General features: G+C 47.1%; 1 protein-coding gene and 1 long non-coding RNA gene across 7 annotated transcripts in view; one reads left to right on the plus strand and one right to left on the minus strand.

Annotated features, from left to right (window-relative positions):
• The window catches only part of HIVEP3 (HIVEP zinc finger 3), a 459,199-nt gene that overhangs the window by 368,868 nt on the left and 62,436 nt on the right, over nt 1-27,895 (plus strand). The gene's annotated exons all lie outside the window — the stretch shown is intronic.
• On the minus strand, nt 7,975-27,334 carry LOC119868088. Its single transcript, XR_005370066.1, has 3 exons — nt 26,959-27,334; nt 9,064-9,291; nt 7,975-8,192 (listed from the first exon to the last, which is right to left on the minus strand). It is a non-coding gene; the product is annotated as an uncharacterized LOC119868088 (long non-coding RNA).

The following is a 27,895-nucleotide window of genomic DNA, read 5'->3' on the forward strand; positions in this document are numbered from 1 at the left end:
GCCACCTGGTGTCCCGAAGATATATTTTAACACTGAAGTTCGAGATCTACCCAGGCTTAAGTCTGAGTTCTGCACAAACCAGGTTAAGGTGGCCACGTCTATTGTGTGTCATTGGTGTGTCACTGAGATGTGCCATAGAATGTGTTTGAATGTGCAGGCCCAATTTCCATGCCAGTTTTAGGTAAGAGTCATACTATATTTTTGGAATAAATCTCTCGAGTGACATTTGAAGAACCTCTGAAACACCTCTGTGGAACATGATTTGAAAGGCACCCCGTCAGCAAATATTGGTGGTTCTCATTTCTGTGCTTTACAGAGCCGGGGATGCTGGGGCTGAAAGGCAGAGGGGCAAGTCGTGGAGGATGGGGATGGAGTGATGCTAATTTTTTGCTTTTTTTTATTTTTTTATTTTTTTTTTTAATGAGAGACACAGAGAGAGGGGTAGAGACACAGGCAGAGGGAGAAGCAGGTTCCCTGCGGGGAGCCCAATGTGGGGCTCAATCCCAGGACCCCGAGATCACAACCTGAGGCAAAGGTAGATGCTCAACCACTGAGCCACCCAGGCGTCCCTGGAGTGATGCTGTTGATGGCAGGAGAGGGTCACAGGCGGGGTGTGGGGGGGTCAGTGGTAGAAGAAGTTCTTGGGAAACCGTGAAGCCTCCTGGGCTCCTGCTGAAACAAGGGTGTCTCCTAAGGATTGTTGACCTAGACGCAGCTCCCAGGACCGCTCTAATGACTTCCGGCCATCAGCTTTGGAAGAAGAGGTCTGGAAAAATGTGGGGAGAGTAAATCCGAGGCATGGGGCCGAGGGAGATGGAGTGGGGAGGACACAGATGGCTTCTAAGCAGCGTGCAGAGCCCCTTGCAGCCACTCAGCAGATCCAGGTGTGGGCCAGGGTAGAGGGAGCAGGTGGGTCGGCATGCCAAGCAGGTCTGTGTGGGAGAAGGGTCTTATAGGTGCCCGGAATGGGGACCGATGCCCGCGGGAGGTGGTGGCCGGGGTTGGGCAGTAGCTTTGGGCATCCAAGGCGAAGCCACAGAGGCAGGCTGCCTGCCTCCCCCGGTGGGTGCGAGGAAGGGAGGGGTGGGCCTGGTGTCTTGGGAGACCGTGGGCCGGAGACGGCTTCTCGGGGATAAAAAAGCACCAGTTCTTTCTGAGGTTTTGCTGCTCACCCCATAGGAGAAGAACATTTTTAGATTTTAAAAAGATGACCTCATTTTTTTTCTTATTTACATAGCCCTGTTTGTTTATATAGTCCTTTAAAAATAGCGAACGTGTGCTAAGCTTAGTGCTCTCTCCGACCACCAGCGGCAGAGCCACCGGGTGGGGAGAAACACCTTCGTATCTGAGAGAGGGGCAGCCTTGTTTCTGAAGACAGATGGGAGCAAAACGGGACAGGTAGGAAGTTTCGTGGTTTCTCGTGTCGCTTTTCCAAAATAGCCATGCTCCTGCCTCCCACTTCCTGCCTGACTCGCCTGGGAGAAGATTTTCTCCTGCAGAGGACTTATGTTCTGTGAATTCTCAGGGAAGCTCCAAGGGCTCTGTCAACAAGCAGACACGCTTGACCCCGAAGACCTCGGGCTTGGCGCTGGGTGTGCGTCCTGGCTCCGCTGCGTCTCCGCTGTGTGGCCTTGGGCAAGTGGCTTCACCTCTCTGTGCCTTCTCTGTGACCCAGCGAGAACCACACTAGCTGGGTGGCTGTGCAGGGGAGACGAGGCCTCAGCCCAGGGCAGGCACACAGGGACTCTTTACCGATCTCTTGATAAACAGCAGCAGGGGGGTCCTGTCCACCCCCCACCTGGACGCCTATATACTAACCTCCCAGCCTCCTTCCCCTCCCTTCTCACCGGCTTGTCTAACTCCAGCCCATCCCTACATTGTCCCCGAGTGATTAGAAAACACAAATCTGACCGTGCTGTCCCCTGCCTAAAATCCACCAGCATCTTCCCACATGCCTGGCAGGGAGCAGCATCACTTTTTTTTTTCCTCGAAATGGCCAGATAGTAACTATTTTAAGCTTTGCGAGCCCCACGGTCTCTCTTGCACCTGCTCACCTCTACCGAGGTGTGTAAAGGGATGCGTGTGGCTGTAAAACGTGATGTACGCAAATAGGCAGCAGGCTGGATCTGCCAACCCCTGACCTGCAGGGTGACCCGTCGCCTCGGCTCAGCTTCCCGGGCCCAGCCCACTCCTGTTCTCCATCCCATTGCCTCTCCCTCCTCCTCCTCCCCACCTTCGGGGCCAAAGGGGTTCCTCCCACTTTAATCCTTTCCCCTGAGTCCCTTCCTTCTGGAGTCTCCTTCTCCAGGCCTCCCCCCTCGTCACCCCCCTCCACCCCCATGCTGTTAGGAGCCTCTGCTCTGGGACCCTGTGGTACCCCCTCTGCATGTCTACTCCAGGCAGGTCTGCAAGTGTCCTCTGTCTTTGCTTTGCAAAGGGACCCCCGACGCAGGAATCCTGCCCTTCCTCCTTTGTGTGCCGCTGGGTGTGTGTTTAAGCACTTGTAGATGCTCAGTAAGCGTTGCTAGTGAACACGGAGGTCTGTAAGGCAGGCCGGCTGCCCTCAGGGAGCTCACAGTCTGGATAGGAAGCTCAGATGTGAGCTGGTGAGAAGCCAGCCAGCATCTCAGGAGGGAACTGACAGTGAATGTGTCCACCGGGGTCCCCATGACGAGGTGCTTCTGACCTTCATGGAGGAAGGAGAAGTCATTTAAGTTGGACCTCGCAGGGTGAGGAAAGAGACTTCCAGAGGGAGGGAGGTCAGGAAGGTTTTCCGTGCTGGGGAAATGGCAAGAGAGGGATTCTGGGTTCAGGCCAATGAGTGGACGGACCAGCTTGGTGACCTCGGAGAGCCGTCCTGCAAGAGACTGGGACCTGTGCCTGGAAAGCAGGGTGGGGTTTGCTCGGGGGGCTGGGGGGATGGAGAGAGAGTTTGAACTCTGTCTCGTGAACCAGAATTTCTCCAGGTGTGGTTCACCAACCACCCGTCTCCTACTACAGAATCGCCTGGGATATTTCTTTAACATGCGGAGTCTATAGCCCAATCTCTGGGGCCTGGGAGGGTGAAGGGGGTTAAGGCCATGGTCTGGAGGAGGAGGAAGTCCGCAGTCTGGTTGAAGGCAATGATCATAAGCGTTCCTTAGATTGACACCACCTGGGGATGTCAGCGCCAGGCTAGGGAGAGAAGCAGGAACCGATGATCTTTTCCAAGAGCAGATAAGGACACCCAAGCTCAGACGTGGCAAGTGACGTAGCCAAGATCACTCTGTGACTCACTTGCAGATGTGGGACTGGCTAGTTTGGAATAGGCTTCTTCTCACAATTTCAGGGCCTGGGGTGGTCCTGGAGGTTCCACAGAGGGAAGAGGGACAGGCATGGTGAAGGTCCCCTGACCCCAGGACAGCCTGGTATGCAGGGTACATGGTCATAAGTGTTGAACCAGTGAGAGAATGGGTGGGGTGGACGGGTGAATGGCTGATATGGGGGTAGAAGAGTGGGGTTCTGGGATGCTTCTGATGCTGCAAGCCCAGAAGTGTAGGGGAGAGCAAGAGGGGAAGCCATGAGGTGGGTGGTAAGCATATGGAATTTAAGAAGCCAGCGTGTTGTCCAAGCCGAACCATCACCGCTGGAAATGCAGGCCTGGGGAGTTCCAGGGACAGGGCAGGTGACGTGTGCAGCTGCCGAAGCTGCTCATCAGACAAGGTGGGGAAATGCAAGAGACACATGCAGGGGATTAAGGGCCAGAGCCTGAGGGATGCGCACAGGCCTCTAGAAGAGAAGGCTCAAGTGAAAGAGCCTGAGAAGTATGCGGAGAGCGGAGTCAGGATGGGCTGGGGCCGGCTGAGAAAAAGAGGTGTCAACAGCTAGTCACCCGGGAACATAGTTTGGGCCCTTCTTTAGGATAAAACCAGCCAACCTCAAAGAAATTGTGCCATGGGTAAATAAAAAGGTCAATCAAAATAAAACTGAAATCACAAGTTTCTGTTTGCTTGAGATTTGTGCTTCCGACCAGCGTAGCTGCAGGTGTGGGAGAGCAAGTGGGAGCCGCAGCCGCCCGTCCCACCTGTCCGGACAGGCCATTGTGTCTCTGCTGGGGCTGGCTGGCAGGCTGCCTTGCGATCGTTGTGTTGCTCTGAGCCTTCGTCTCCTCTCCTGGGTCTGTCTTAGCTCCTTCCCCTTCCCTTCCGTCTCTCTCTTGATTCACTCAGCAGATATTTATTACCGGGAATAAAGCTCTGTGCAGAGCTGCTCAGCTGAGGTCCCCCCGGCCTGGCGGGGCCTGTGAGGCTCCCACGGGAGAACTTTTAAAGTGATAGAGAGATTTTTGGACTTGTAGGTTCAAGATACCTGAAAGCAGGGAGGGGCGAGGCGTGCCTCGGTGGCATCTCTCTGTGGCTGCCTCTGGGAATTGGCTGTTCTGCAGGAAGCACTGGCGCCGGGGTCTGGTGTCTCCCCATCATGTCCTAAACATACAGCCTCTTGGCCTCTCTGGAGCTTTCAGAGCTTCTCCTTCCGTCGATCCTGCCTGTGCCACCAAACCTGTCCCCTGTGCCCACTCCTAACTCATGTGCACAATGGCACAGTGATGTGAGGAGCACCATCACCGTCATCCATCCTTAGAGGGGGACCTTCCTTAAAAATCAACCATGCCAGGCAGCCTGGGCGGCTCAGCAGTTTAGCGCCTGCCTGCAGCCCAGGGCGTGATCCTGGAGTCCCGGGATGGAGTCCCACATCGGGCTCCCTGCATGGAGCCTGCTTCTCCCTGTGCCTGTGTCTCTGCCTCTGTGTGTGCCTCTCTCTCCTCTTAAAACCTTTAAAAAAATCAGCTTTGCCTAAATAGAAGGTGCCACATACCCTTCTAGGTGACAAAGAGCAGCATCCTACCTCTTAGAGTTGCATTGTAGTAGAGGAAATAGGCACCTGCATAGTTACCTTGCCACAGACTATTTATCTTATATTATCTGTAAAATAAGTATGCAGATATTATCTTTTTAAGAGATTTTATTTATTTATTCATGAGAGACACAGAGGGAGAGGCAGAGACACAGGCAGAGGGAGAAGCAGGAGGAGGAGGCCTAGGAGGAGAGGCCCACCGTGGCTGTGTGTGGACAGTGCGCTGTGGGAGGCCAGCACAGACGGGAGGCCTGTCGCCATCCGGAGGTGATGGTGTCGCAGACCAGGCCGGCGGCGGAGGTGGTGGGAAGTGGTCGGGTTCTGGGAAAGGTCTGAAGGCCGAGCCAACGTGAGCTGCTGACAGATGGGATGTGAGGTGTGAGGGAGTCCGGGCAGGAGCACCCTGCTGACATGGCACTCCGGCCCACTCTGTCTGCGCTCAGGCCCATCAGCCCCCCTCAGCCTCGGTTTCCTCATCTGGAAAATGGAGCATTTGGATAGATGACATCCAAGATCTCCTTTGTTTTGAAAACTAAGTCCCTGAGCTCTGGGATCGACGGCTGGGGTGGTCAGCAGAGGCTTTGTGGACATGGGGAAGAACGTGTGCTTGAGGACGAGGGGGGCTCCACCAGCACCCCTGGCGGAGGAGGGAGGGTGACAGGGGTGCCGGCTACTGGGACAGGCCCTGGGGCCTGTGAGCGGTGCCTGAGGGGCAGTGGCCAGTCACCATGGCTGGGGCCCCGGGCCTCGGTAGGAAGGTGCCAGATGGACTCGAGACACCCTTTGGAAGAAACCAGCAGTTTCAGGGCCCGAGCGTTTTTTGCAAACACGGAGGCCCTCGATGGTGAGCGTTTTTGGATGGCCACGCTCAGGCAGGAAGAAGCAAGGCCTGGCTCTCGTCTGGGGAGAGTTAACCTTCCGGCCCAGCATTGCATAACCACAGAGTCTGCTGAGTGCAAGGAGACTCTTCTGTGTGGCAGCCGGAGTGGCAAGCCTGGTGGCTCCGGGCTCTGGCACCGTCCCGAAGCGGAACAAACAGCCCTCCCTTCCCAGATAATGGCCCTCATTGAGCATTGTGTCCATGGCCAGCACCCAGCACAGGGCCGCTCAGCCTGGGTAAGTTTCCCCTCTTGGCTCCTTAGCAAAATATTTACACTGTGCCTTTCTAGTAAAACGGTTCCTAGGGACCAGCAGGCCGAGGGAGCTGGAGCAAAGCACCCCCCGGTGACCCTGCTCCCAGCTCCCACACCCCACGTGTGAACCTGGCCTGGTCGTGGCCCTCCAGGGCTCGGTTTGTAAAATAAGGCATTGAGCTAGAAGATGCTTGAAGGTCTGTCCGGCTCTTGAGTCATCAGTGTTTGCCCCAATCGAAGAATGAGCTCCAGTCTGTTGGGTGGGGGTCGCATCTGTTGGGTGGTTGGTCTTTTTCTCAGCAAGGCATGAGTGTGTCTGGCGGGGAGCTGAAGATAAGGACTCAGAGCCCTACCTGCTTGGACCCCTGCACCACTGACATCAGAAAAGATTCTGGCCCTCTCCATGTGTCCTTCAAGGGGGACGAGGTCACCCCAGAGGGCACTCGACTTAAAGAAGTGTCTGGATCAGCCACAGGGGACACACAACCATGTTATCAGGAACGTTTGAGGAAATGAGGGAAGAGAAGACTGTCCTCAACCATCCCAGGGATTGTCCTGGAGACGAGAGGTCCGAGGTGTGTCTTCAGGACAGAGTCAAAACCAGTGAGTGAAAATCACATGGCTCGTTCTTAGGAAGATGCAGCAAACAATAGGCCCCATAACTGTTCCCATGCAAAATACACATACCCTTTGACCCGTGGTCCCATTTCTGGGAACCCGGCCTCTGGAACAATAGCACCGTCTATAAAGATATGTGTACAGAGGATGTTTATTACGAAATCCCACTGGCAAAAAAAAAAAAAAAAAAAAAAAAAAATCAGAAAAAAAGTATGAAAAGTGAATAGTAGGGAAGTCTGAAGGTGTTATATCCAAACCGTGGCCTGTCATACAGCTATTAAAAAGAATGAGACAGACCCTGAATCTATTTAGGAAGGCAGTAAAGAGTAGTGACTGGGAACCCAGGGTCTAGAGACAGATTGCCAGGGTTTGAATCTGGTTCCCACTACTTACAGACTGTTACATGACCTCTCTGACCATCAGTCTCCTCTTCGGTAGAGGAGGGATTATAATAGTGCTTGCCCTATAGGGTTGATGCATGTGAGGTGCTTATAACTGTGCCTGGTGCCTGGTGTATACTAACTACTCAAAAAATGTTGGCCTTTGACCTAGAAAGATTGTCCATGAGAAAAGCTAGATGCAGGGAAATATGCACGGGTGATTCCATTTTTACAAACAAACAGGACAAAAAAAAAAAAAAAAGGACAATTACTGTTGCCCCTGGTCATGAGTGGTCTCCTTAGAGCAGCCCCTAAGGGAGGCTTGCAGCTTGTATGGGGGCTAGTCCCAATGCCCTAGAAAGTCCCTTCCAGCCTCCACACTCTGAGACTTTGCGGGTCCACTTTGGCAATCTCAAAGTATGTCCTTGTCTGGCATTTGACCCCCCAAATAGTCCATTGTTCACAAAATATATGTATGCCAAGACTCGTCCTTTTGCAGCTGGGGGAGAAAGATGCTGGTTGGTGGCTTGGTTTTACAGAAACAGTCGTTGCCCCGATGGGGCCCTCATCCACGGAGCCCTGGGGGTTCTCCAGGTGTCTTCTCAGATCACTTGGGTTTGTGTGAGCCATACCAGTGACACCATGGCCAGGTATGCGATGCAACCTCTGCCTTGGTTGGCCTCATTCATGCTCAGGTTCACCGCCCAAGCAGGATAGGCTTTGGAAGTGGAAGGAGAGGTGACCAGCTGGGGAGATCTGCAAGGGTCTCCGTGGAAATCCGAGTCATTTCTTCCACTTTGGTTAAAGCCACTTGAGCTGCAGCTCATGTGTTACGTGAGCAGAGAAAACACGCACACACACACACACACACACACACACTTATTAAAGTGATACTAGATTCATTCCTGTATTTAACAAATATATTTAAATTTTTAAAAATATTTCAACCAAATAGTAACAACAAAATAGGCAATAGCGTAGCCAATAGCAGAAAATCTGCTGCCCTCTTGAAAAAGACTTGAGCAGATACAGTTGGAAGCCAGTGCACAATCCAGGGCCCTCCCTCTCTCCACGAGTGATCATCATTCTGAACCTGGCAGTAACGGCCCACTTGTGTTTTCTGAGCACCTGCTGTATGGCAGGCTGAGTTCTGGGTGCTGGATTTATCCTGGTGAAAAAAAATAGAAATGTTTCCTACCCTCACGGGGATTGCCATGGAGTTAAGTGAGACCCCATCCCTCTATTAGCCAGCCTCCTTCAGGGAGTCCCAGTCATCAGTTTATGTAAGTGTTTGCCCATCCATGGGAGCAGTAGTGAAGGCAGGACCGGGAGGCTCCTGACACCAACACTGTCATTGGTCTTGTGACTTGAGACAAGTCCCTTCTGCTGCCTGAGCCCTGAGCATCTTCATCTATCCCTTGCTAGAGTTTGATGAGACATCCTGAACCAGGGCTGGCACATGGACCGTCTCCATCACTCCATCAGGTGGAGGGTGTGAGGGAGAGCGTTGCTGTCCATGAAGGGAGGTGTGCGAGGGTATCAAGAGTGAGGAGTGGGGGCGTATTTCTCAAGTGCAGGACACAGACCACAAGTAGAACATGAGGTGATTTTCAGGGAACAAGGGTGAAATTCTCTATGTTCAGAGTAATTCTTTTAGTTCAGTAAAATCCTGGAGTTATACCTGTGATCCCTATTGCTTAGGGGAGCCTGTGTTTTAACAAGTCAAAATTCAAGTCAATGTAAATGAAAATATCACATAAATAATAGAACAGATGGTAATTGTTTCTGGCAAAACTTGAAATGATGGTCACCAAGAGGCACTGTGTTTCCCAAACAAGAGCTAATGATGTAAAGGGTGGGGCCCACCTGGCATCTTAGATGCCAGGTGACCCAGCCCAGTCCTGGCCCATGGGAGCCCACATAGTTCTGGAGGAATAACTTCATGGATGGCTCCCTGTTGAAAACAGCATGAGACAAATTCCCTTCAGATCTTAGCACCAAGAAGAGCCGAGCTTTTTCTAAGCAACTGGTGTTTTTACCATCATGACACTGAGAATGAACAGCTGTGTTGTCCTTTCTTCTTACTGCCAGGAAGCTGCCCCCTGAGTCTGGGGCCCAGACACAGCCACGCTGTGGGGTCTTCTACTCTGCTTATCCATGTTCTTCTATCCCTCTGATCTAGACCTTGTATCTTCCATTTTCCCTGCATTGATTCATCATTTTTAATTCACGCTCCTATTTTGTTTTCGTAAACCACATCAGATGCCCTGTGGAATAAAGCAAGTTAAGATTGCAAACAAACAAAAACACAAAAAGGGAATTAACGGTTAATTAAGTCATCAGTTCATGGACAAACTACCTAAGACCAAAGTGTTCTTGGCTCCACTCAGCCTATTGGGATTTCCTGCCAGGACTGACTTCCCAGCTAAAAGGATGCCCAGGTTAGAGAGGGTGGTAAAGCAGTTAGGATGGCCACTGTCCATTCTGCACCTCAAGATCTGAACCGGCAAGCCCTGGGGACCCACACCTGCTATTGAGCTCTGAGGCCATCTTAGAAATGGGACTCTCCCTTCAAACTCAGAATAGCAGGCCCAGGACTGGTGGCATTGACACATTGCCCTCCCCACCAGAGAGTGGGATTTGCAGGCAGCTATTCCCTTGGGCTTCCCTGAGTACACCAGAGGGGTCCCACCCTACCCCCAAGGAACATTCCCCATGCCTGACTGGTTCCTAACCACTGGTTCTGTTGCCAGCCCCAGACTGTGCTGTGACAACCATCCAACTCCCACACCACCTGGTCCCATACATCCGCTACCAGACCCCATGCCATCCTGAGGCTCACGGTGGCTACTTTTGACCTGCATGTCACATAGGCATTATGGTCTTAGAACCCCTGAGGCCCAGAGTGCTGAGAAACACCATGAAATAGTGATAATGTTAAAACAAATGACTAAAAACATTAGGCTAAGTGAAAGAAGCCAGATACCGAAGATCAAAGATTGTATGATTCCATTTATATAAAATGTCCAGAATAGGCAAATTCCTAGAGATAGATAAATTAATAGTTGCCAGAGACCAGGGCGGGGGGCAGCAAGGAGAGGAATGTGGAGTGATGGCTAGTGGGTACAGGGTTTCTTTTTGGAGTGATGAAATGTTCTGGAATTAGATAGTGATGATGATTGCACAATCTTATGAATACCCTAAAACCCACATCATGGTACATTTAAAAGGGTGAAATTTGTAGTATGTGGATTATACTAGACACTATGTAATACAGCAGGTTGCAAAAGTTATGTTTATGAGAGCAACACTCAACATTTAGAAAATTCTGTTCATTAACAGATTGATCTACTCTCCAGTTTCAGAGATGAAAATACCCCTTTTCACCAGAAAGGAATTAAGATAATTTCTGTGAACTACTCACTGGCTAGAATTTTCCCCACAATTATAATTCTGCTCATTCATTCATTCATTCATTCGTTCATTCACAAGCACCTGTGTGTCCCTGTGGGGTGGGCGCAATGGACATAAAGGTGATTAAACATAGTCTCTGCTTCTAAAATCTGCCGCTAAAGATATGACACATGAGACTCTTAGCTCAGTGAGGGGACACGATATAAATCCCCTCGAGCCCAGCCCCCCGCATGTAGTAAGCAATCGAGAAGGGGTCACAGGAGAGGGGAGTTGTGTATGCCCAGTGTAGGAGGGCAGGGCTGTGATCCTGTTTGGGAAAGAGAAACACTCACTGGGGTCAAACTTACTGGGAAACCTGTTTGAAGAGGACTGTCCTGTGTTAGAGGGATTGGAAGTTCTGGGAAGGGAGTGGGCAGTCCCTACAGGTGAGTGAGCAGGGCTGGCACTTCGGGGACATGACTCAACACCCAGCAGTCCTGGCTGCCTTCCACCACTCCCTCCCCAGGCCACCTCATCCCCCCTTCTAGATGCCCCCGAGCCTCCAAGGCTGTGTCCTGCTGCATTAACCCCATCAGACTGGTGCTGGCCTGTAACTGGTAGAGGCTGCCCCACTTCTGCAGGATAAACAAGAAACGCTATTGGGTCTTCTGAGGTTCTGGACAAAGGAAAAAGACACCAGGGCTCCGTGGTCTCTGCCCATCTTCTCAGGTGTAAAGATGAAAGGTGGGGGCAGGGCCTGGAATTGTTGGATTCTGGAGGGAGGCACTTGGGTGATTCTAGGCTCTGGTGAATTCATTTTTCATGTCAATGAACCCCTCCTTGTTCTTGAGTTCAGGACACTATACTTGTCAGGGCTAAGGCCAGGAGGCAGAAAGGGTGGGTGTACTCTGGGTGAAGGGGAAGGGAGAGATTGGGAGGCTGGGGAGGTGTGGGGCATGGGGAATGAACATCACAACCAAGTAGGAGGGCAAGACGAAGTCCTCCAGGAATGGCAAGGAATGGGAGTCTATACCCACAAAGGCCTAGTTGGAAGGTTTGGGGTAGGCTAGTATGAGGCCTTCTGGGGTGATTGGGCCTTGGGGCAACTGGTAGGCCCAGCAGAGAGCATCCAGAGTACCAGGGTGGATAAAGTCCCCAGAACCCAACTAAGGTCAATACCCTTTTTTTTTTTTTCAAATATGGAAGCAGGCAACACAGATCAGGGATGAGTAGCCTCAGACACACAGAGGGTAGGGGCAGAGCCAAGTGTCTAGGTCCCTAGACCTGGCTCCATCCCCTATACCTTGAGCCAAATCCAGGTTTTTCCTTGTTTCCTTGACCACATGCTGCCAGTGCCACAGGTGGAGGTTATAAGGGGAGGTGGTTAGGAGCCCATACTCCAGAGCCACCTGCCAGCCTTGACTCCCAGCCCAACCCTGTATTGAATGAGTGCCCCTGGGCAGGTCATGTGATTTTCTTCACCTGACTTGCCTCATCTGTAAAATGGACTTAAAGATACTCCCTGCCTCATGGGGCTGCTTTGGGGGCTCGATGCATTTCAGGTACTCAGTGGAGCACTTGGCACATAACACTCAGTAATGCTAGCCCCCCACCCCCACTCCGCCCCATAATTATCCTAGTTGATTCTCAGTTTGTCCTCTTGTCACAAGATGTGATTCATCTTTCTTAAACTGCCAGTCCCTTTGTCTGTCTGTAGCTTATCTTTTCCTCTGACTCTTTTCCTTTTTCCTGAATTAAAGGCAGTTGGGGGATCCCTGGGTGGCGCAGCGGTTTGGCGCCTGCCTTTGGCCCAGGGCGCGATCCTGGAGACCCGGGATCGAATCCCACGTCGGGCTCCCGGTGCATGGAGCCTGCTTCTCCCTCTGCCTGTGTCTCTGCCTCTCTCTCTCTCTCTGTGACTATCATAAGTAAATAAAAATTAAAAAATAAAATCTTTAAAGGCAGTTGGTCCTAGTTTGTTCTGCAAGGAAGAACTTAGGATGTGTTATAACCCGTCCAGTTTAACATTTGTCTGTTCACTCCCTTATTTGCTCACAGTGCACTGGGCAACCAGAGACCTGTGCTTGGAGCTCTGGGAAATAAAAGGGGTCCACCTCTCGCCCTGCATCCCCCCAAGGCCATGCCTTCTGCCGGGGTGGGAGTTTTAAAATCACCTGGTCTGGTTTCAGTTGAGATGGAGAAAAGGATCTGTGTGGATTACAAAGAGCCTTTTTTTTTTTCAATTCGGCCTCAGAAAAATTAGACTTGACAACATCTTCTTGCTTGATGAAGACTGAACTAGAGAGATTTGGAGAACAGTCGACAAGTCCAAAAACACAGAAAACTGCTCCCTTCAAGGTCACAGACAGTGCATTCCTCAAGTGTTTCTGGAGCTTAGGTGTCATCAAAAAAGGAAGACCCAAAGTGAGAATTCCTGACAACAAACTGTGGCCGGGATCCACTAGGTATTGAATTAAACTGAGCTCCTGGGTGGAGCCCAAGAAGCTGTACTGGTCACAGGCTGACCCTTGGGGTCCTCCCCTAGATTGAACAGCCCTTTGCTAACTTGTATTTCCAAATAGCTCTATGAGCCTGGTTTCTGGGAAGTAGTTATCTTGTCCCCCTCTGGCCCACCTTACAGGATCCCTTTCAAAAGTTTGACCTGGCTCCCTCTAGCCAGTGAGAACCACCCCCAACCTCAGACCACCTGCTTTAGTCTTCTCTTGTTCTCAGTAATTCGCCTACCCTTGGACGAGCATTAGTTATGAAGCACCATTTATCTGTGTGTCTAATGCTGCGCTAGGTGCGAGGGATTTTGTGGTGAATGGGAGGCTCCTTGGCCTAAAAGCCTGTCTCTCTGGAGGAGAAAAGCCTGTAAACAAATTACAGCACAGTGTGAGACATACAGAGATATTTGAATGTTAGAGGGGCACCCAAAGCTAGCTGAAGAACTGGATGTCTGGGGTGGTATACACTCAGGGCTCTCCGGAGAAGCAGAACCAACAGGATGTAAATACATATAGTTATTTATATAGTTAGATTTATTTTAAGGAATTGGCTAACACGACTATGGAAGCTTAACAAGTCCCAAATCTGCAGGGTGGGCCGGCAGGCTGCAGACCCAGGGGAATCACAGTTCAAGTCCAAAGGCTGTCCATCTGCTGGCAAAACTCCTTCCTGCTCCGGGGAGGTCAGTCTTTGTTCTACTCAGGCCTTCCACTTGTTGGATGGGGTTCACCCCTATTCTGGAAAGCGTTTGCTTTACTCAAAGTCTTCTGTGGGTTTATTTATATATATATATATATATATATATATATATATATATATATAAATGTTAATATCATCTACAAAATACCTATCTGGGGGCATCTCGAATAATGTTTGACCAAAGGTCTAGGTACCATTGCCTAGCCAAGTAGGCACATAATATTGACCATCACAAGTGGGTTTGAAGGACACTGAGGAGTTTGCCACATGTCTAGGAAGGACAGAGCATTTTGGTCAGTGGGAACCATGGGCATTCTGAGAAGTCTACAGCTCCCTGTGGTGAGAACACACAGGCTGGAAGGAGAAGGGGTGAGATGAGTCTGGAGATGCAAGCAGGAGCCCCTCAAGAGACCTTCGGAACCATGCCATGGAGCCTGTACTATGTGGGAAGAAGGCCAAGGGGTCTTAGGAAGGAGAGCTGTTATGAACCAGAGACAGCCTCTGGGAAGCCCCCAGGGGATGGGATGGAGCCCCTTTCTCCCAACAGTTGATGCAGACAACTACATGACTCTCAGCTCTGCGGATGGCAAGGTACAGAGGGTAGGGTGATCAGCTACCTCCAAAGGCTCTTCCCAGAAGCTGAAAGAGGACAAAACCAGTAAGCCAGGTGCCCATACCATGGCTTTCAGGCCTCTTTGGCAGTCCAGTCACTGACTACTACTGCCTGGTGGACCACAGGCTGCCCAGGCAAGCAGGACGAGCTGTTCCTGCCCTTCATGGAAGTGGGTAGGCTTTGCTGCCTCAGTGTTGGGACCATCAAGTGCATTCTCTATGGAGGTGGACACTGTGGGGTTCTAAGCTGATGGACTGACATTCCTCCTAATGCAACAGGATCCTGGAAAAGGCATCAGTGACTCAGTGAACCACAATGCATAGTTTCCTAACCACCAGCACACAAGTGTCCAGATCCAGATCCTGGAATTATCAGAAGATAAAGCCATTTTTGAGAGGAGGACATCTTAATATTAGAAAACAAGATAGAATGCCATTCATGGACCAAAATGTTGATAGCTCTTAGGAAGATAAGAAACCCACAAGATTGCATAAACAGAGAAATCAGAGCAGAAGATACTACAGATAAGACCCCAAAGGACTGAGTGATTTTTTTTTTTTTTACTCCAGAAAAGCCAAGCATTGTTCAAGCCAGAAGCCAACAAAATGAAGAATAGGAATGGGCTGCCAGAGTTGAAGAGTCCCTTAAAGAACTTTTTAGAAGAGCAAATACAGCTCAACCCCTTTCACTTTCTATGTGTGGAGGCAGGTGGCCGGTGGTAGGCCAAGCCCAAGAGATACTCTCTAAGGAAAGTGATGGGGCCACGGTCTAACAGAAGCCCAGCTGAGAGAATCCAGTCTCCCTACCAACCTGGTATGGGGGCAGGGAGCACACAGGGGGCATAGGCACCCTGCCTCCAGTGGAGTCTACCTCCATGCCCACTGCAAAGTCAACCCCTTCTTTCAGTGATTGCTAGACTCACCATCATAATCCTCTTCCCTCTTATATAGAGCGCCTTTCCCCCAATAGGATGGGCTCATGATTCTACCCTCATATTCAAGGACAAACCTGTCAGGAAAGAGACCAGAAACTTCACAAGAAGCCCTATGCAGTTAATTATTTCATCAATAGCCTCTTCCTCTTCTTCTGTGGTGAAGGATATTTGATCAGGGTACATGGCCACCCAGCTAGAGACTATGTTACCAAGGCTTTGGTAGTGTGACCTGAAATAACATGTACAATTTCCAGTCTTGCCATGCCCTTTTTCCCTTTTCTGCTGACCAGTGTGTGGACACGATGGTGGATAATGGCAGCCAAATGCCGTGGGTGGAAGAAGAGCAAGTTCAAAGATACCCACACTGGGAAGCCACATATCAACCCATGGCCACTTAGACTGTTACATGAGATGGAAGCAAACCCCTGTCTTGTCTAAGCCACTCTTCAGTTGGGTCCTTGTAGCAGGAACTGGAACCTATATCCTAGCACATATACCAAATTCACAATGCAGTCCTACATTCACAAATAGGATCAGATGTTAGAAGAAAGCCAATAGCAGAAAGAGAAGGCCTGAAATGAAAATAAAAGAAAAAGAAAAAGAAAAAAGGAGAGCTCACTCCAAGAGAAATAGTTCAAATATAAGAGAACCCTAGAATCAATAATCATTAGTATCTTTGGCAATAATTGATATTATATTTCATTTACTAGAAAGGAACCAGTGGCTATAAAGGAGGAACCAGTGGCTATAAAGGAGGAACCAGAGAAAAGGAAACAATTATTGAAAATTTAAAATATAACTCCTGAAAAAAAATCAGTGGGTGAACTGAATGACATAATTGATATGGATGAAGACCAAGTTGGTGACCTAGAAGTTAAAACTAATATCCAAAAATGCAAAGCAAAACATCAAGGAGAAAGAATTCAGATCCATAGAGGCCATATCTAGGAGGTTCATAATCCATCAAAGAGGAGATCTAGAAGCAGAGACCACAGACAATGGCCGAGGGAGAGGGAGGGGTAGAAATAGTCAAAGATATAAGAAGAGAAATTTTCCAAGTTGAAGAAACACAGAGAGTTTAAAATTAAAACAGCACACTGAATTCGGGACAGGAATTAGTGGAAAGAACATGTAGACCCATCTTGCTGAAATGTCAGAACAATGGTGAAAAACAAAATGCTTCCAGAGAGAATAAAATCTTACATCAGCATTTCTCATCAGTAAAACAAGATGCCCAAGGACAGTGGAGCAGTGCTCTCAAAAGTGTGGAAGACATTGATTTTGAACTAAAAATTCTATCCTGATTTTGAAATCAAAATAAAGATTTTTGTTTGTTTGTAAGAGCTCAGGAAGTTTATTACTCAGTCGTCTATATTTTTCTGAGAAAAAAAAAAACAGGAATAATAATGAAAACCTCCTGGAGTTATTTCTGTCAATCAAAAATGGAATCCAAATAGGTGATGATGTGGGATTCAAGAAGTGAAGGAAGCCATAAATACTTTATAGGAATATGTGTTGGCTCTTAAATTATGGTAGGCTTTTCTTGTGATGAAGTTTCAGTCCTATGGAATTAAATTTCTTTTTCTCAAGTCTATTCATACTAAGTGGTTCCCCAGGGAGTGAGATCTTCACAAGCATATTGTTGATTAGCTTCAGTTTTAAAAATCAACCTAAGTCTATAGACTAGAAATGTGTTATGAAACTTAGGAAATGTAGGAGTAATAATACATAACTCACAAAAATTTGAAGGTGGATGCAAGAAAGGAGGTGGAAAGAAGAGTGTGTGCACATTTCTTCATTGTTCATAACAGAAAGTGGATAGTGTCTAAAGTTGATGGACAAGGAAACAGCAATTAAAATATATTATTTGAAGATGTCAGAGGCAACTGCCACGACAACCAATATGTAACTATCAAAAATGGCAAGATGGGGGATCCCTGGGTGGCGCAGCGGTTTAGCGCCTGCCTTTGGCCCAGGGCGTGATCCTGGAGACCCAGGATCGAATCCCACATCGGGCTCTTGGTGCATGGAGCCTGCTTCTCCCTCTGCCTATGTCTCTGCCTCTCTCTCTCTTTCTCTCTCTCTCTCTCTCTGTGACTATCATAAAAAAAAATTTTTTTTAAATGGCAAGATGGTTGGAAGGAAGGTGGGGAGAGGGCACATACAGAAAATTACTCAGCTTTCAGAGCAGAGGGTCAGTCCCATAACTGAGTGAGGATGGTTTTAAAATCTGGGGCCTGGAAGACATCAGACTTTGGGGAAATTAATAACTTTAGAAGAAAGGGACTCCACGACCACACCAGCACTGCATCTCATCAGTACTTGCTGCCACACCAACACACCTGCTCTGCAACTCCAGGCATCTGATGTGTCATGACTGTGGGAAGGCCCATTCATTCATTCATTCATTCATTCAACGAATGTTTATGGGGAACTCATTGAAATAAACATATCAGAAGCCTGTTCAATTCATGTCCTTGGCTGCTTCTCCGCCCTACTGTGCACTGTACACCTACCTGATCTTCTAATGCTGGACTGGCCACCACCTCCCACACTCAGGGTTACCCTAGCATCATCCTGTCTTTGCCCACGCTAATCCCCTTTCCTGCCTGATGAAATCCCTTTGTCCTTCAGAGCCCAGTGTACCTTCTCTATAGCCTACCCTCATGATCCCTCTCTCCACCACCAACCTGTACTCAGAACCTATCGCTGTCATGGTGTCTACTACACCTTATTACCTGGTTTTGTTTGTGTCTCTTTCCTTAAAGGCTTTGTATCTTTCAAGTGCAAAGACTATGTCTTTTTTTTATTTTTATTTTTATTTATTTTTAATTTTTATTTATTTATGATAGTCACACACAGAGAGAGAGAGAGAGAGAGATTGAGGCAGAGACACAGGCAGAGGAAGAAGCAGGCTCCATGCACCAGGAGCCCGACGTGGGACTCGATCCCGGGTCTCCAGGATCACGCCCTGGGCCAAAGGCAGGTGCCAAACTGCTGCGCCACCCAGGGATCCCCTATGTCTTTTTTTTAAATTGAGACGTAACATACATACAGTTACTTACACATATCATAAGTATACAGCACAGAGTTTTTACATATATACAAATATGTAACATATATGTAACCAGATCCATATGTTTTCTATCATAATCTTCTAGTCAATATCCACCTGCCCCACCAATGCTATTCACTATTCCAATTTCTTATTTTATTTTATTTTATTTTATTTTATTATTTATTTATTCATGAGAGACACACACAGAGAGAGGCAGAGACACAGGCAGAGGGAGAAGCAGGCTCCATGCAGGGAGCCCGATGTGGGACTCGATCCTGGGACTCCAGGATCACTCCCTGAGCCAAAGGCAGATGCTCAACCACTGAGCCACCCAGGCATCCCCATTATTCTAATGCCTAATACCATAAAATTAGTCTTGCCTATTCTTAAACTTCAGTTAAGTGGGATTATACAGTATATAGTCTATTGTGTCTGAATTCCTTGCTTATTATTATAGCTGTCAGATCCATCCATATTCTTTCTATAGCAGTACTTGTACTTTTTTATTATTATGTAATAATTCTTGTATGAATATATGGCAATTTATTTATCTGTTCTATTCGTTGTTGGCATTTAGGTTTCTTTCAGGTTTTTGCTATCCTGGATAAGCCTAATGTGAACGTTCTTGTTTGTGTTTTGTGACAGACAGATGTATGCACTTACGTGAGATGTCTTCTTAGAAGTTGAATTTGGGGGTCATAGGGCAGGTGTGTGTTCGGCTCGGAAGATTTTTGCCAGTTAGTTGTCCCAAGGTTGTGTCTATTTACCTTCCCACCAACAGTGTACAAGAAGAGTTCCAGTTGCTTTATGTCCTTGCCAATATTTGGTAACATTTTGTTTGTTTCACGTTAGTCATTCTGGTGAATGGGTGGTAGATTTAATTTATATTTCCCTAATGGGAAATGGTGCTGACAACTTTTCATACATTTATGGATCATTTAGGCAATCCGTTATTTAAAATACCTGTTCGAATATTTTGCCATTTAAAAAAATTATGGTAAAATACATATAAAATTTACCATCTTAACTGTTTTGATGTTCAGTAGTGTTAAGTATTTTCGCATTGTTGTGCAATGTGAATGCATCTCCAGCTTGCAAAACTGAAACCCTATACTCATTAAGCAACAGTTTTTAACCCTCCCCGCCCCTCAGCCCCTGTCAACCACCATTCTTTCTATCTTTGTGAACTTGACTGTTGTAGGTATCTCACGTAAGTGGAATCATACAGTATTTTTTTTTTGTGGCTGACTTATTTCACTTAGTATAATATTTTCAAGGTTCATCTGTGTTGTAGACTGTGTCAGAATTTCCTTCTATTTTAAGGCAGACAGGTTAATATTCCATTGCATGTATACACCACATTTTGTTTGTCCATTCATCCATTGACGGATACTTGGGTTACTTCCAATTTTTGCATGTTATGAATAATGCCACTATGAACATGAGTGGACAGGTGTCTCTTTGAGACTCTGGTTTCAATTTTTTGGAGTTTATACCCAGAAGTAGAATTTCTAGATCATATGGTAATTCAATTTTTAATTTTTTTGAGGAATCACCACACTGTTTTACAGAGGCTTTACTATTTTGCATTCCCATCAGCAGTGCACAATGGTTCTAATTTTTCCACATTTTCACCAACACTTGTTATTGTTGCTATTTATATATATAATGTATTATATTATATATTATATATAAATAGTTGTATATATTTTTTCTGGGTTTTTATAAAAATAATAGGCATCCCAGTGTCTGTGAAGTGATATCTCATGGTTTTGATTTGCATTTCCCTAATGATCGGTGATATTGAACATCTTTTCACATGCTTGTTGGCCATTTGTATGTCTCCTTTGGAGAAATGTCTACTCAAGTCCTTTGTTCATTTTTTAATCTGGTTGTTTGGTTTTTGTTTTTGAGTTGTAGGAGTTATTTACGTATTCTGGATATTAACCCCTTCTCATATATATGTTTTGCAAATGGTCTCTCCCATTTTGTAGGTTGCCTTTTTATTCTGTTGATTATGTTCTGTGGTGCACAGAAGTTTTATTTTTTTTTCTTCATTTATTTATGATAGTCACACAGAGAGAGGGAGAGAGAGAGGCAGAGACACAGGCAGAGGGAGAAGCAGGCTCCATGCACCGGGAGCCCGATGTGGGATTTGATCCCGGGTCTCCAGGATCGCGCCCTGGGCCAAAGGCAGGCGCTAAACCGCTGCGCCACCCAGGGATCCCCACAGAAGTTTTAAATTTTGATTAAGTCCAGTTTATCTATTTTTGCTTTGGGTGCCTGTGCTTTTAGTGGCATATCCAGGAAATCATCACTAAATCCAATACCATGAAGTTTTCCCTCTATGTTTCCTTCTAAGAGTTTTACAGTTTTAGCTTTTATCTTAGATCTTTGATCCATTTTGAGTTAATTTGGGCCATTTTCAATTGGGTTGTCTGCCTTTTTGCATTCATTTTTAGGACTTTTCTATATTCTGGATGAGTCCTTTGTTGAATATGTATCGCAAATATCTTCTCCCAGTCTCTGGCTTGTATTTTTGTTCTATTGTTGGTATCTTCTGATGAACAGAAGTCGTGTGTCTGGCTTTGAAGATTTTGCCAATATTTAGAAAGTTTTCCATTTTAATGAAGCCCAGTTTATCAGTACTTTCCTTTATGATGATGTGATTGTGCGTTTTATAAACCGTGTAAGAAATCTTTGCTGGCCCCAAATTCATATGTTCTTCTATTTTCTTCTGTAAGCTTTGTTATTTAATCTTTTGCATCCAGGCTTCACATTAATTTGTGTATGTGGTAGGGGTAGGGCCCAAGGTTTATTTTTTTATCCACATGGATACTCAGTTGCTTCAGCACCATTTATTGAAAAGATTATCATTTCCTTCACCAAGTACAATAGTACCTTAGTTACAAATCAGGTAATTTTGTATGAGGGGATCTGTTTCATTACTCTGTTGTTTCCATTGATGATTTCTTTTTTTTTTTTTTTTTTTGGTGCCACACTGTCTTGATTACTGTAGCTTTATAGTAAGAGCTATAATTTATATCTGTTTTCACATTACTGGCCTGGCATTGAAAAGGCCCATGTAATGCTTGCAGACTGAGTGAATAAATGAACGAATGAGTTGTTAAGTAATCATTATAACTGCCATCTCATTACCAGTATACTTCTATGCATCCTGCCACATGGGCAAGAATGGTGGAGACCACAGGTAATACCTACTTTTGTCATTGTCCAACTTTGGAACAAACTATATATGTCACCCAGTCGCCCTAGTCATTCTTCTTTATGTGGTTTATTCTATAATGTGTGTGTGTGTGTTATAGTATATTGTGTATATTGCCCTTTTTAGTAGACCTAAGAACCTTAGCTACCCAGGAGGTTTGTAGATCGGTGTGTCTTTTTTTTTTTTTTTGAAAGATTTTATTTATTTATTCATGAGAGACAGAGAGAGAGAGGCAGAGACACAGGCAGAGGGAGAAGCAGGCTCCATGCAGGGAGCCTGACATGGGATTCGATCCTGGGTCCCCAGGATCAGGCCCTGGGCTGAAGGAGGCGCTAAACCCCTGAGCCACTGGGGCTGCCCTAGGTGTGCCTTTTATACCACAGTCATTTGCATAAAAACAAAAGCCATCAAAGGAACAGCTAGAGACCTGCTGGAAACCGAGAGAACAGGCCGTGGCATCAAATGTGTGGGTCTTTCTTAGGCAGTGTTGATGAGAGACTGGAAGAATGAAATGGCCAACAAGTATACCCACCCTGGCCCAGCTCACTTCAGACTTTGTTCTTCCCTAAGTCTTTTGACCTGCAAGTACTTCCTGAACCACTTAGATAAGCAGGTTGAGTTAAATTCAGAAGCTCACCAGTTCTCCTGAATATCCAGAAGCCTCCTTTAATCTTGACTAAACAAGGTGGATATATATAAATGATGAGATAGGTGAATAGATAACTAGATTTTTTTTGATAACTAGATTTATAACAATGGAGAACTTAGTAAATTAATCAACTACAAGCATCTGGGGTTCACCAAGCCCTTGCTGAGGCGAGACCACAGTCCCTGACTACAGTTCATTTTCAATCTCAACGAAACAAGACTTTAAAATTGTACTTTTCTACATGGAGGGGGGCAACAAAGCTCTTAATAAGGCCAGTCCAACTACTAGGAATGAGGTTTAATTCCCCAAGTGTTAGGACTGTGACTCGAACCTGAGTTCTGTCTGCCAGGATTCTACTGCCTTAAGGGTCTCTACTGCAGGTTGTGGCTGTGCCATTACCAGCTTCATGATTCTGTGCCCCAGCTTCCTCATCCACAACATGAGGATGATGGTAGTGCCAGCCTGACACTGAACACTGACACTAGAACACTAGGAACAGCCCCAGCACGTGTTAAGAGTTCGGTTGTCAATCTAGACAAAAGACATAGGTTAGGACTTTCTTTGCCTGAGCTGTCACAACCACATGTACTCAGGACCAAGTCTGGGCTTCCATGGGTTTGGCAGAGTACAGTTCTGTCTGCATTATTTCTTGATCTTGACTGTGAAACAGGTTCCTGCATTCCTCGGGGCTGTTGCTGGAGACCTGGTCTGCCCGGCAGTGTCAATTCCACCTTGGTCCCTGTGCTCTCTGACAGGAAGACAAACACCAGCCTGGTGTAACTCACCCAGGATTGTCTAGTTTCCCCTTTGTTCTGAAGAAACTTGGCTTTTTGACCACTGTGCAGAAATTCCAAGCCCTGTCTGGGTCTTGGGGTTAGGAAGGAGGAGAAGGAAAACTAGAAATGCAGAGACCACAGTCATCCAAGGGAAATGACTTGGGAACCTCCCAGACAGTGAATAATCTACTACTCACTGCGGGGAGGGAAACATTTATCAAGAAACTCAGTCCTGAGGTTAGTAGGGTCATGAAAAGGGATTTACACGCAGGGAGGAGAATTTGGTGCAAGTGGAGGTGGCTGTAGTTAACCAGGAAGACTTCCTGGAGGATCTGGGGTACTGGGAAGGAAGAGAAAATCCACCTGGGCCTTTGTGATCAAAGTCAGTGCTCTTGGGGGTTTGTTAGGTGGCAGTCTGCTCTTGGGGTTCAAATTCTACCTCTGCCCTTTCTTGTGTCATCTGAAGCAATTGGTGTCACTTCACTGAGCCTTGGTTCTCTCCTCTACAAAAAGGGAACCTGTGTGAGAATCAACATGTTAATCTTTAGTATAGTTTGGGGACATGATAGGTGCTCATTTAAGTATTTTGAAAATATTTTCAATATTTTACTTAGCACTGGGTCCAGTGCCAGGGACTGGAAATGTGAAGATAAATCCCAGTCTCTGTCCAGTCCAAGGAGACATAGGTTTGCTGGGAAGATGCTGATGAATTGGTTAAGCCACAGACCTGACATGTTGAGCTTCTTAAGGAAGCACCCCTATTTGACCTATTGGATTAATGGAAAACTTCATCTTGGCACAGGTAATCCAGCAGACCCTGGTAGTGCCTATTTTCCATGAGTGAATCCAGGCCAGACCGTGTGTGGGTCTAGTCGCCCTGAAAACATTATCCAGCCATCAGTCTGCCCCTGACTATCTCATGGGATAGACTCTGCCTTCCACCTGCTTTCCAAGGCGCAATACAAACCCCAGCTCAGTTAGAAGATGTGTGGTACAACTGAGCCTTCACAGTTTGGGGCTTTTTCTTTTGTTTTGTTTTGCTTTGTTATTCTAGGGCCTAGGAGGGAATGTGCGGAAGCTCCTGCCTATGCCCTGAACTCACCCCAGCACAGTGTGGGATCCTTGCCCAGACACTCTGGGCTCAGGAGCCCCAAAGCCTTGGCTAGGGTAGAGGCCACAAACTCAACATTCCCTGTGGCCACATTCCAGCCTCCTGTGCTCTGCATATGCTGTACCTCCCACCTAGACTAGAATCCCTTCCTTCCAAATCTCACCATCAGTATTTTCCCCATCTTTCAAGGCCTAGCTCAAACACATCTTCCTTCTGCAAAGCATTCCCTAACTCCTCTGTGGGATCAGTCTTCAGATTCCTTTCGCTGCTTGTTCCCTTGGCAACAGCAGTGTGTAAACAGAGAGAGGTCAAGAGCATGCCAGTTAGAGGGCGATGCATGGTGAAAGTGCAGAGTGGAGAGAGGAAGCTGGGAAGGCTGTGCAGGGCTTGTTATGAGAGCTGAAATGTCATTGGCTGAATCTCCCTGCAGTGGGGCGCTCCTGAGCATTCTTGACAGAGGGAGAGGCTGGGTGAGGTTCACAATTGAAGAGATTTCTCTTTCCACAATGGATGGTGGGTGGGATGGGAAATGTTGGGAACCTAGGGACAAGGTGATTAGTTACAGAAAGCACTTAAAAGAGTTTCATAAGTTTTCCCAAATGCCAGGCTGTGGAAAAGAAAATTGTATGTTAGATTTACATGGAGAAATTTGTAAAAAATATGGCTCCTGTGGCCCTTGCCTCAGTGATTCTTTTTTGGTGGATCTGGAATGGGACTAGAGCCTTTGCTTTCGGAAAATGTCCCAGGGCATTTCAGGAGAGTGGAGGTGGTCTCAATAATGATGTTAGGAAAACTGGATAAGTGTATTGGAAAAAATTAAGCTTTATCCCTACTTCATTCCTTACACAAAAATAAATGTCAAATGGAGCCAAGATCCAATGGAAAGGAAAGAAGCAGGAGAGGGAAGGATGGAGGAAGTAAAGAATGGATGAACAAAGGGGTGGAGGAGCAGAGGGAGGAAGGGAAAAAATTAATTAATAAAGGAACTAGAAGAAATTGGGTGACATTCTAGAAAATTATCTTGGACATGAAATCTAGAAGTCCAAAAGGGAAAGATTGATGATGCATTTGACCACATAAAAACAAAATTTTTCTGTTCAGAAAAACAAAATTTTTCTGTTAGAAGAGGTAAAGATTACTGACAAATAGGAATATTTGCAGTTCATACAAAAAAGGATTAATATGCGCAAAATCAAAAGAAAACCAACAAGAAACCAATAAGAAAAATATAATTTACTAGAAACATAAACAAAGGATATGAAACATAATTCCCTGAATGAAATAATGGGTTAATAAGTTGTTCCAGAGTTATAAGCCTCACTAGAGATCAAGAAACACAGATTTAAGAAAAAATAAGATATCACTGTGCAGAATAATGGTCCCTACACGTCTTAATCCCTGGAACCTGTGACTATGTTGCCTCTTGTGGGAAAATGAATTTTGCATATGTGGTTGAATTAAGAATCTGGTGGTAGGAGATGATCCTGGATTATCCAGGTGGGCCCAATGTCATTACAAGAGTCCTTACAAGAGAAAAAGGGAGGCAGGGCAGTCGGTGTTCATGATTCAATGTGAGAAGGATGTGGCTGGCCATTGGTTTTGAAGAAGGAGGGGGCCATGTGCCAAGGAAGCCGGCAGCCTCTAAAAAGTAGGAAAAACTGGAGGGTATTATGCTGAGTGAAATAAATCAATCGGAGGAGGACAAACATTATATGGTCCTATTCATTTGGGGAATATAAATAATAGTGAAAGGGAATAGAGGGGAAGGGAGAAGAAATGGGTAGGAAATATCAGAAAGGGAGACAACACAAAGACTCCTCTAACTCTGGGAAACGAACTAGGGGTGGTGGAAGGGGAGGAGGGTGGGGGGTGGGGGTGACTGGGTGGCGGGCACTGAGGGGGGCACTTGACGGGATGAGCACTGGGTGTTATTCTGTATGTTGGCAAATTGAACACCAATAAAAAATAAATTTATAAAAAAATAAATAATTAATTAAAAGTAGGAAAAGACAAGAAGATAGATTCTTCCCTAGAGGCTCCTGAAAGAAGGTTGGGAACCTAGCTCTAACTTGCTTTTAGCCTAGTGGGACCCACTTCAGGTTTCTGACCTCTAGAACTGTACAATGGTAAGTTGTGTTGTTTTAAGCCCCTGTCTGTGACAGCTTGTGACAGTGGCAGGTGGAAACTAATTCAGCCATTTTGCCTCTTATTTTAGTAAATATGAAAAAAGAGATCAGTTATATTCTAGGTAGTAAGGAGTGTGGAGAAATAGTCCTCACACGTAACCGGTGGGTCTGCAGATTGGTGCTTCTTGGAGACCTCTTTGTCAAGACCCATCAGAAGCTTCAAGGTGCCTTCCCTTTAGCCAAGTATCCCTCCTTCTAGGAATTGATCCTGTTGTTACACTCACACGAGCATGCAGAGGGTACTCTAACACTCTGTGGGTCTCTGGCCCCAGCACCCTGCCCCCTTCCCTGTTGGGCTATCCTGACAGCTAGACCTATGAAGCTTCCAGAAGTAGAAGCTGAGTTGTCTGATGTGTTAACCAACTGGCTCTTGAAGCTCAGTTTCTCCTTGTTGTTCTAAGCCGGTTTCTAAGCCAGAGCTTCTGAAGGCTGTGGCCTGAGTGGCACACAACATGGAGCCCGGGGTCATTCTCCCACCATCAGCAGATGGTGTCCGTCCTCCCTCTGGCCTGAGGCTCAGGCCCCCGTTGGTCCGGCTCCTGGGCCCTGTCAGGGAGACCCTCTACCTCTGACCTCATGTCACTGGCGACTTTTACAGGTGCCCTTACCAAGTCTCTGGAGAAGCAGCTTTGTCCTCTGTGACTTCAAGTTTATATGAAAATCATACCCATACCCTCAGAAGCACAGAAGGTAGAAAAAAACCACTCTCTGGGTGTCACTTGGTCACAGTGATTAGAAATCGTCCTTCTAAAGGAGTTAAAAAGTAAGAAAGCGTTTATACCAGTGTGCACCGCAATCCATTCCGAGGATGAGGCCTTCATTGTTCTCGTAGGTTTGCCCCATGTCTGCACCCACAGTTCTGGCTGCCTCTTGTATTAAGAACCTCGGCCCAGTCACGAGGTGTAGAGCAGGAGAGAAGAGAGTACTGTCCCAGGAATCTGAGGACGAGTATGGCCCTGGACTAGTCACTGCCCACCATGGCTCAGGTGCCTTCTGTGCAGAACGAGGGCGTGGGCCTTCCGGCTCACAGGCCTCACTGACTCCATGGTGTGGACGGATCCTGGTCGCTCCTCCCTCAGAGGGTTCAGGAAGGAGGGCCCTCCCTATAAGAGCACCAGGCACAGCCCACGGGGGCGAAGGCCAGATGCTGACCCTAGGCACGTGGTGCTGGCCCAGTGAGTCACCTGATGACACAACAGTTACCTGACTGTCTTCCTCATCCACCCACCCCTCCTTCCTGGCCTGTGAACTGCTCCAAACCTCAGCCACTGGGTGCTTCCCCACCTGCCCCTGGAAAGCCTGTGGCTGGGTAAAGGGACAACCACAGGACCCAACAATGTAGAGTTGGCCAACTGACTCCTACTCAGATTCAGTCATGTCTCAGGGTCCCATCCATCCATTGGAAGGAGCAGAGCTTACCACTAGCTAGAATTTGGGGGGTGCTTTGAGATCCTTGAATGAAAGGGTCAATAGAAACTGTAAGTACAGTAAACCCCTTATTATTCATACATGGCACCCAAGGGCCCCCACCAGGAGTTCTGGACCAGCCCAGAGAACAGTTCTCTCCCTGCACTGCGAATGACCCCTGCCTTGTCCCACCTTAGCAAGGCCTGGGGGTGATGCCACCATCATGGTCTCTTCAACCTTAGCTGGGACCCCCATTTCTCCTGTCCAGAAGTCACAGCAAGTCTAGAATGTAAGTTGAAAGGCCTCCTTTG

This window comes from Canis lupus, chromosome 15 (assembly GCF_011100685.1).
Source record: "Canis lupus familiaris isolate Mischka breed German Shepherd chromosome 15, alternate assembly UU_Cfam_GSD_1.0, whole genome shotgun sequence".
Lineage (NCBI taxonomy): Eukaryota > Metazoa > Chordata > Mammalia > Carnivora > Canidae > Canis > Canis lupus.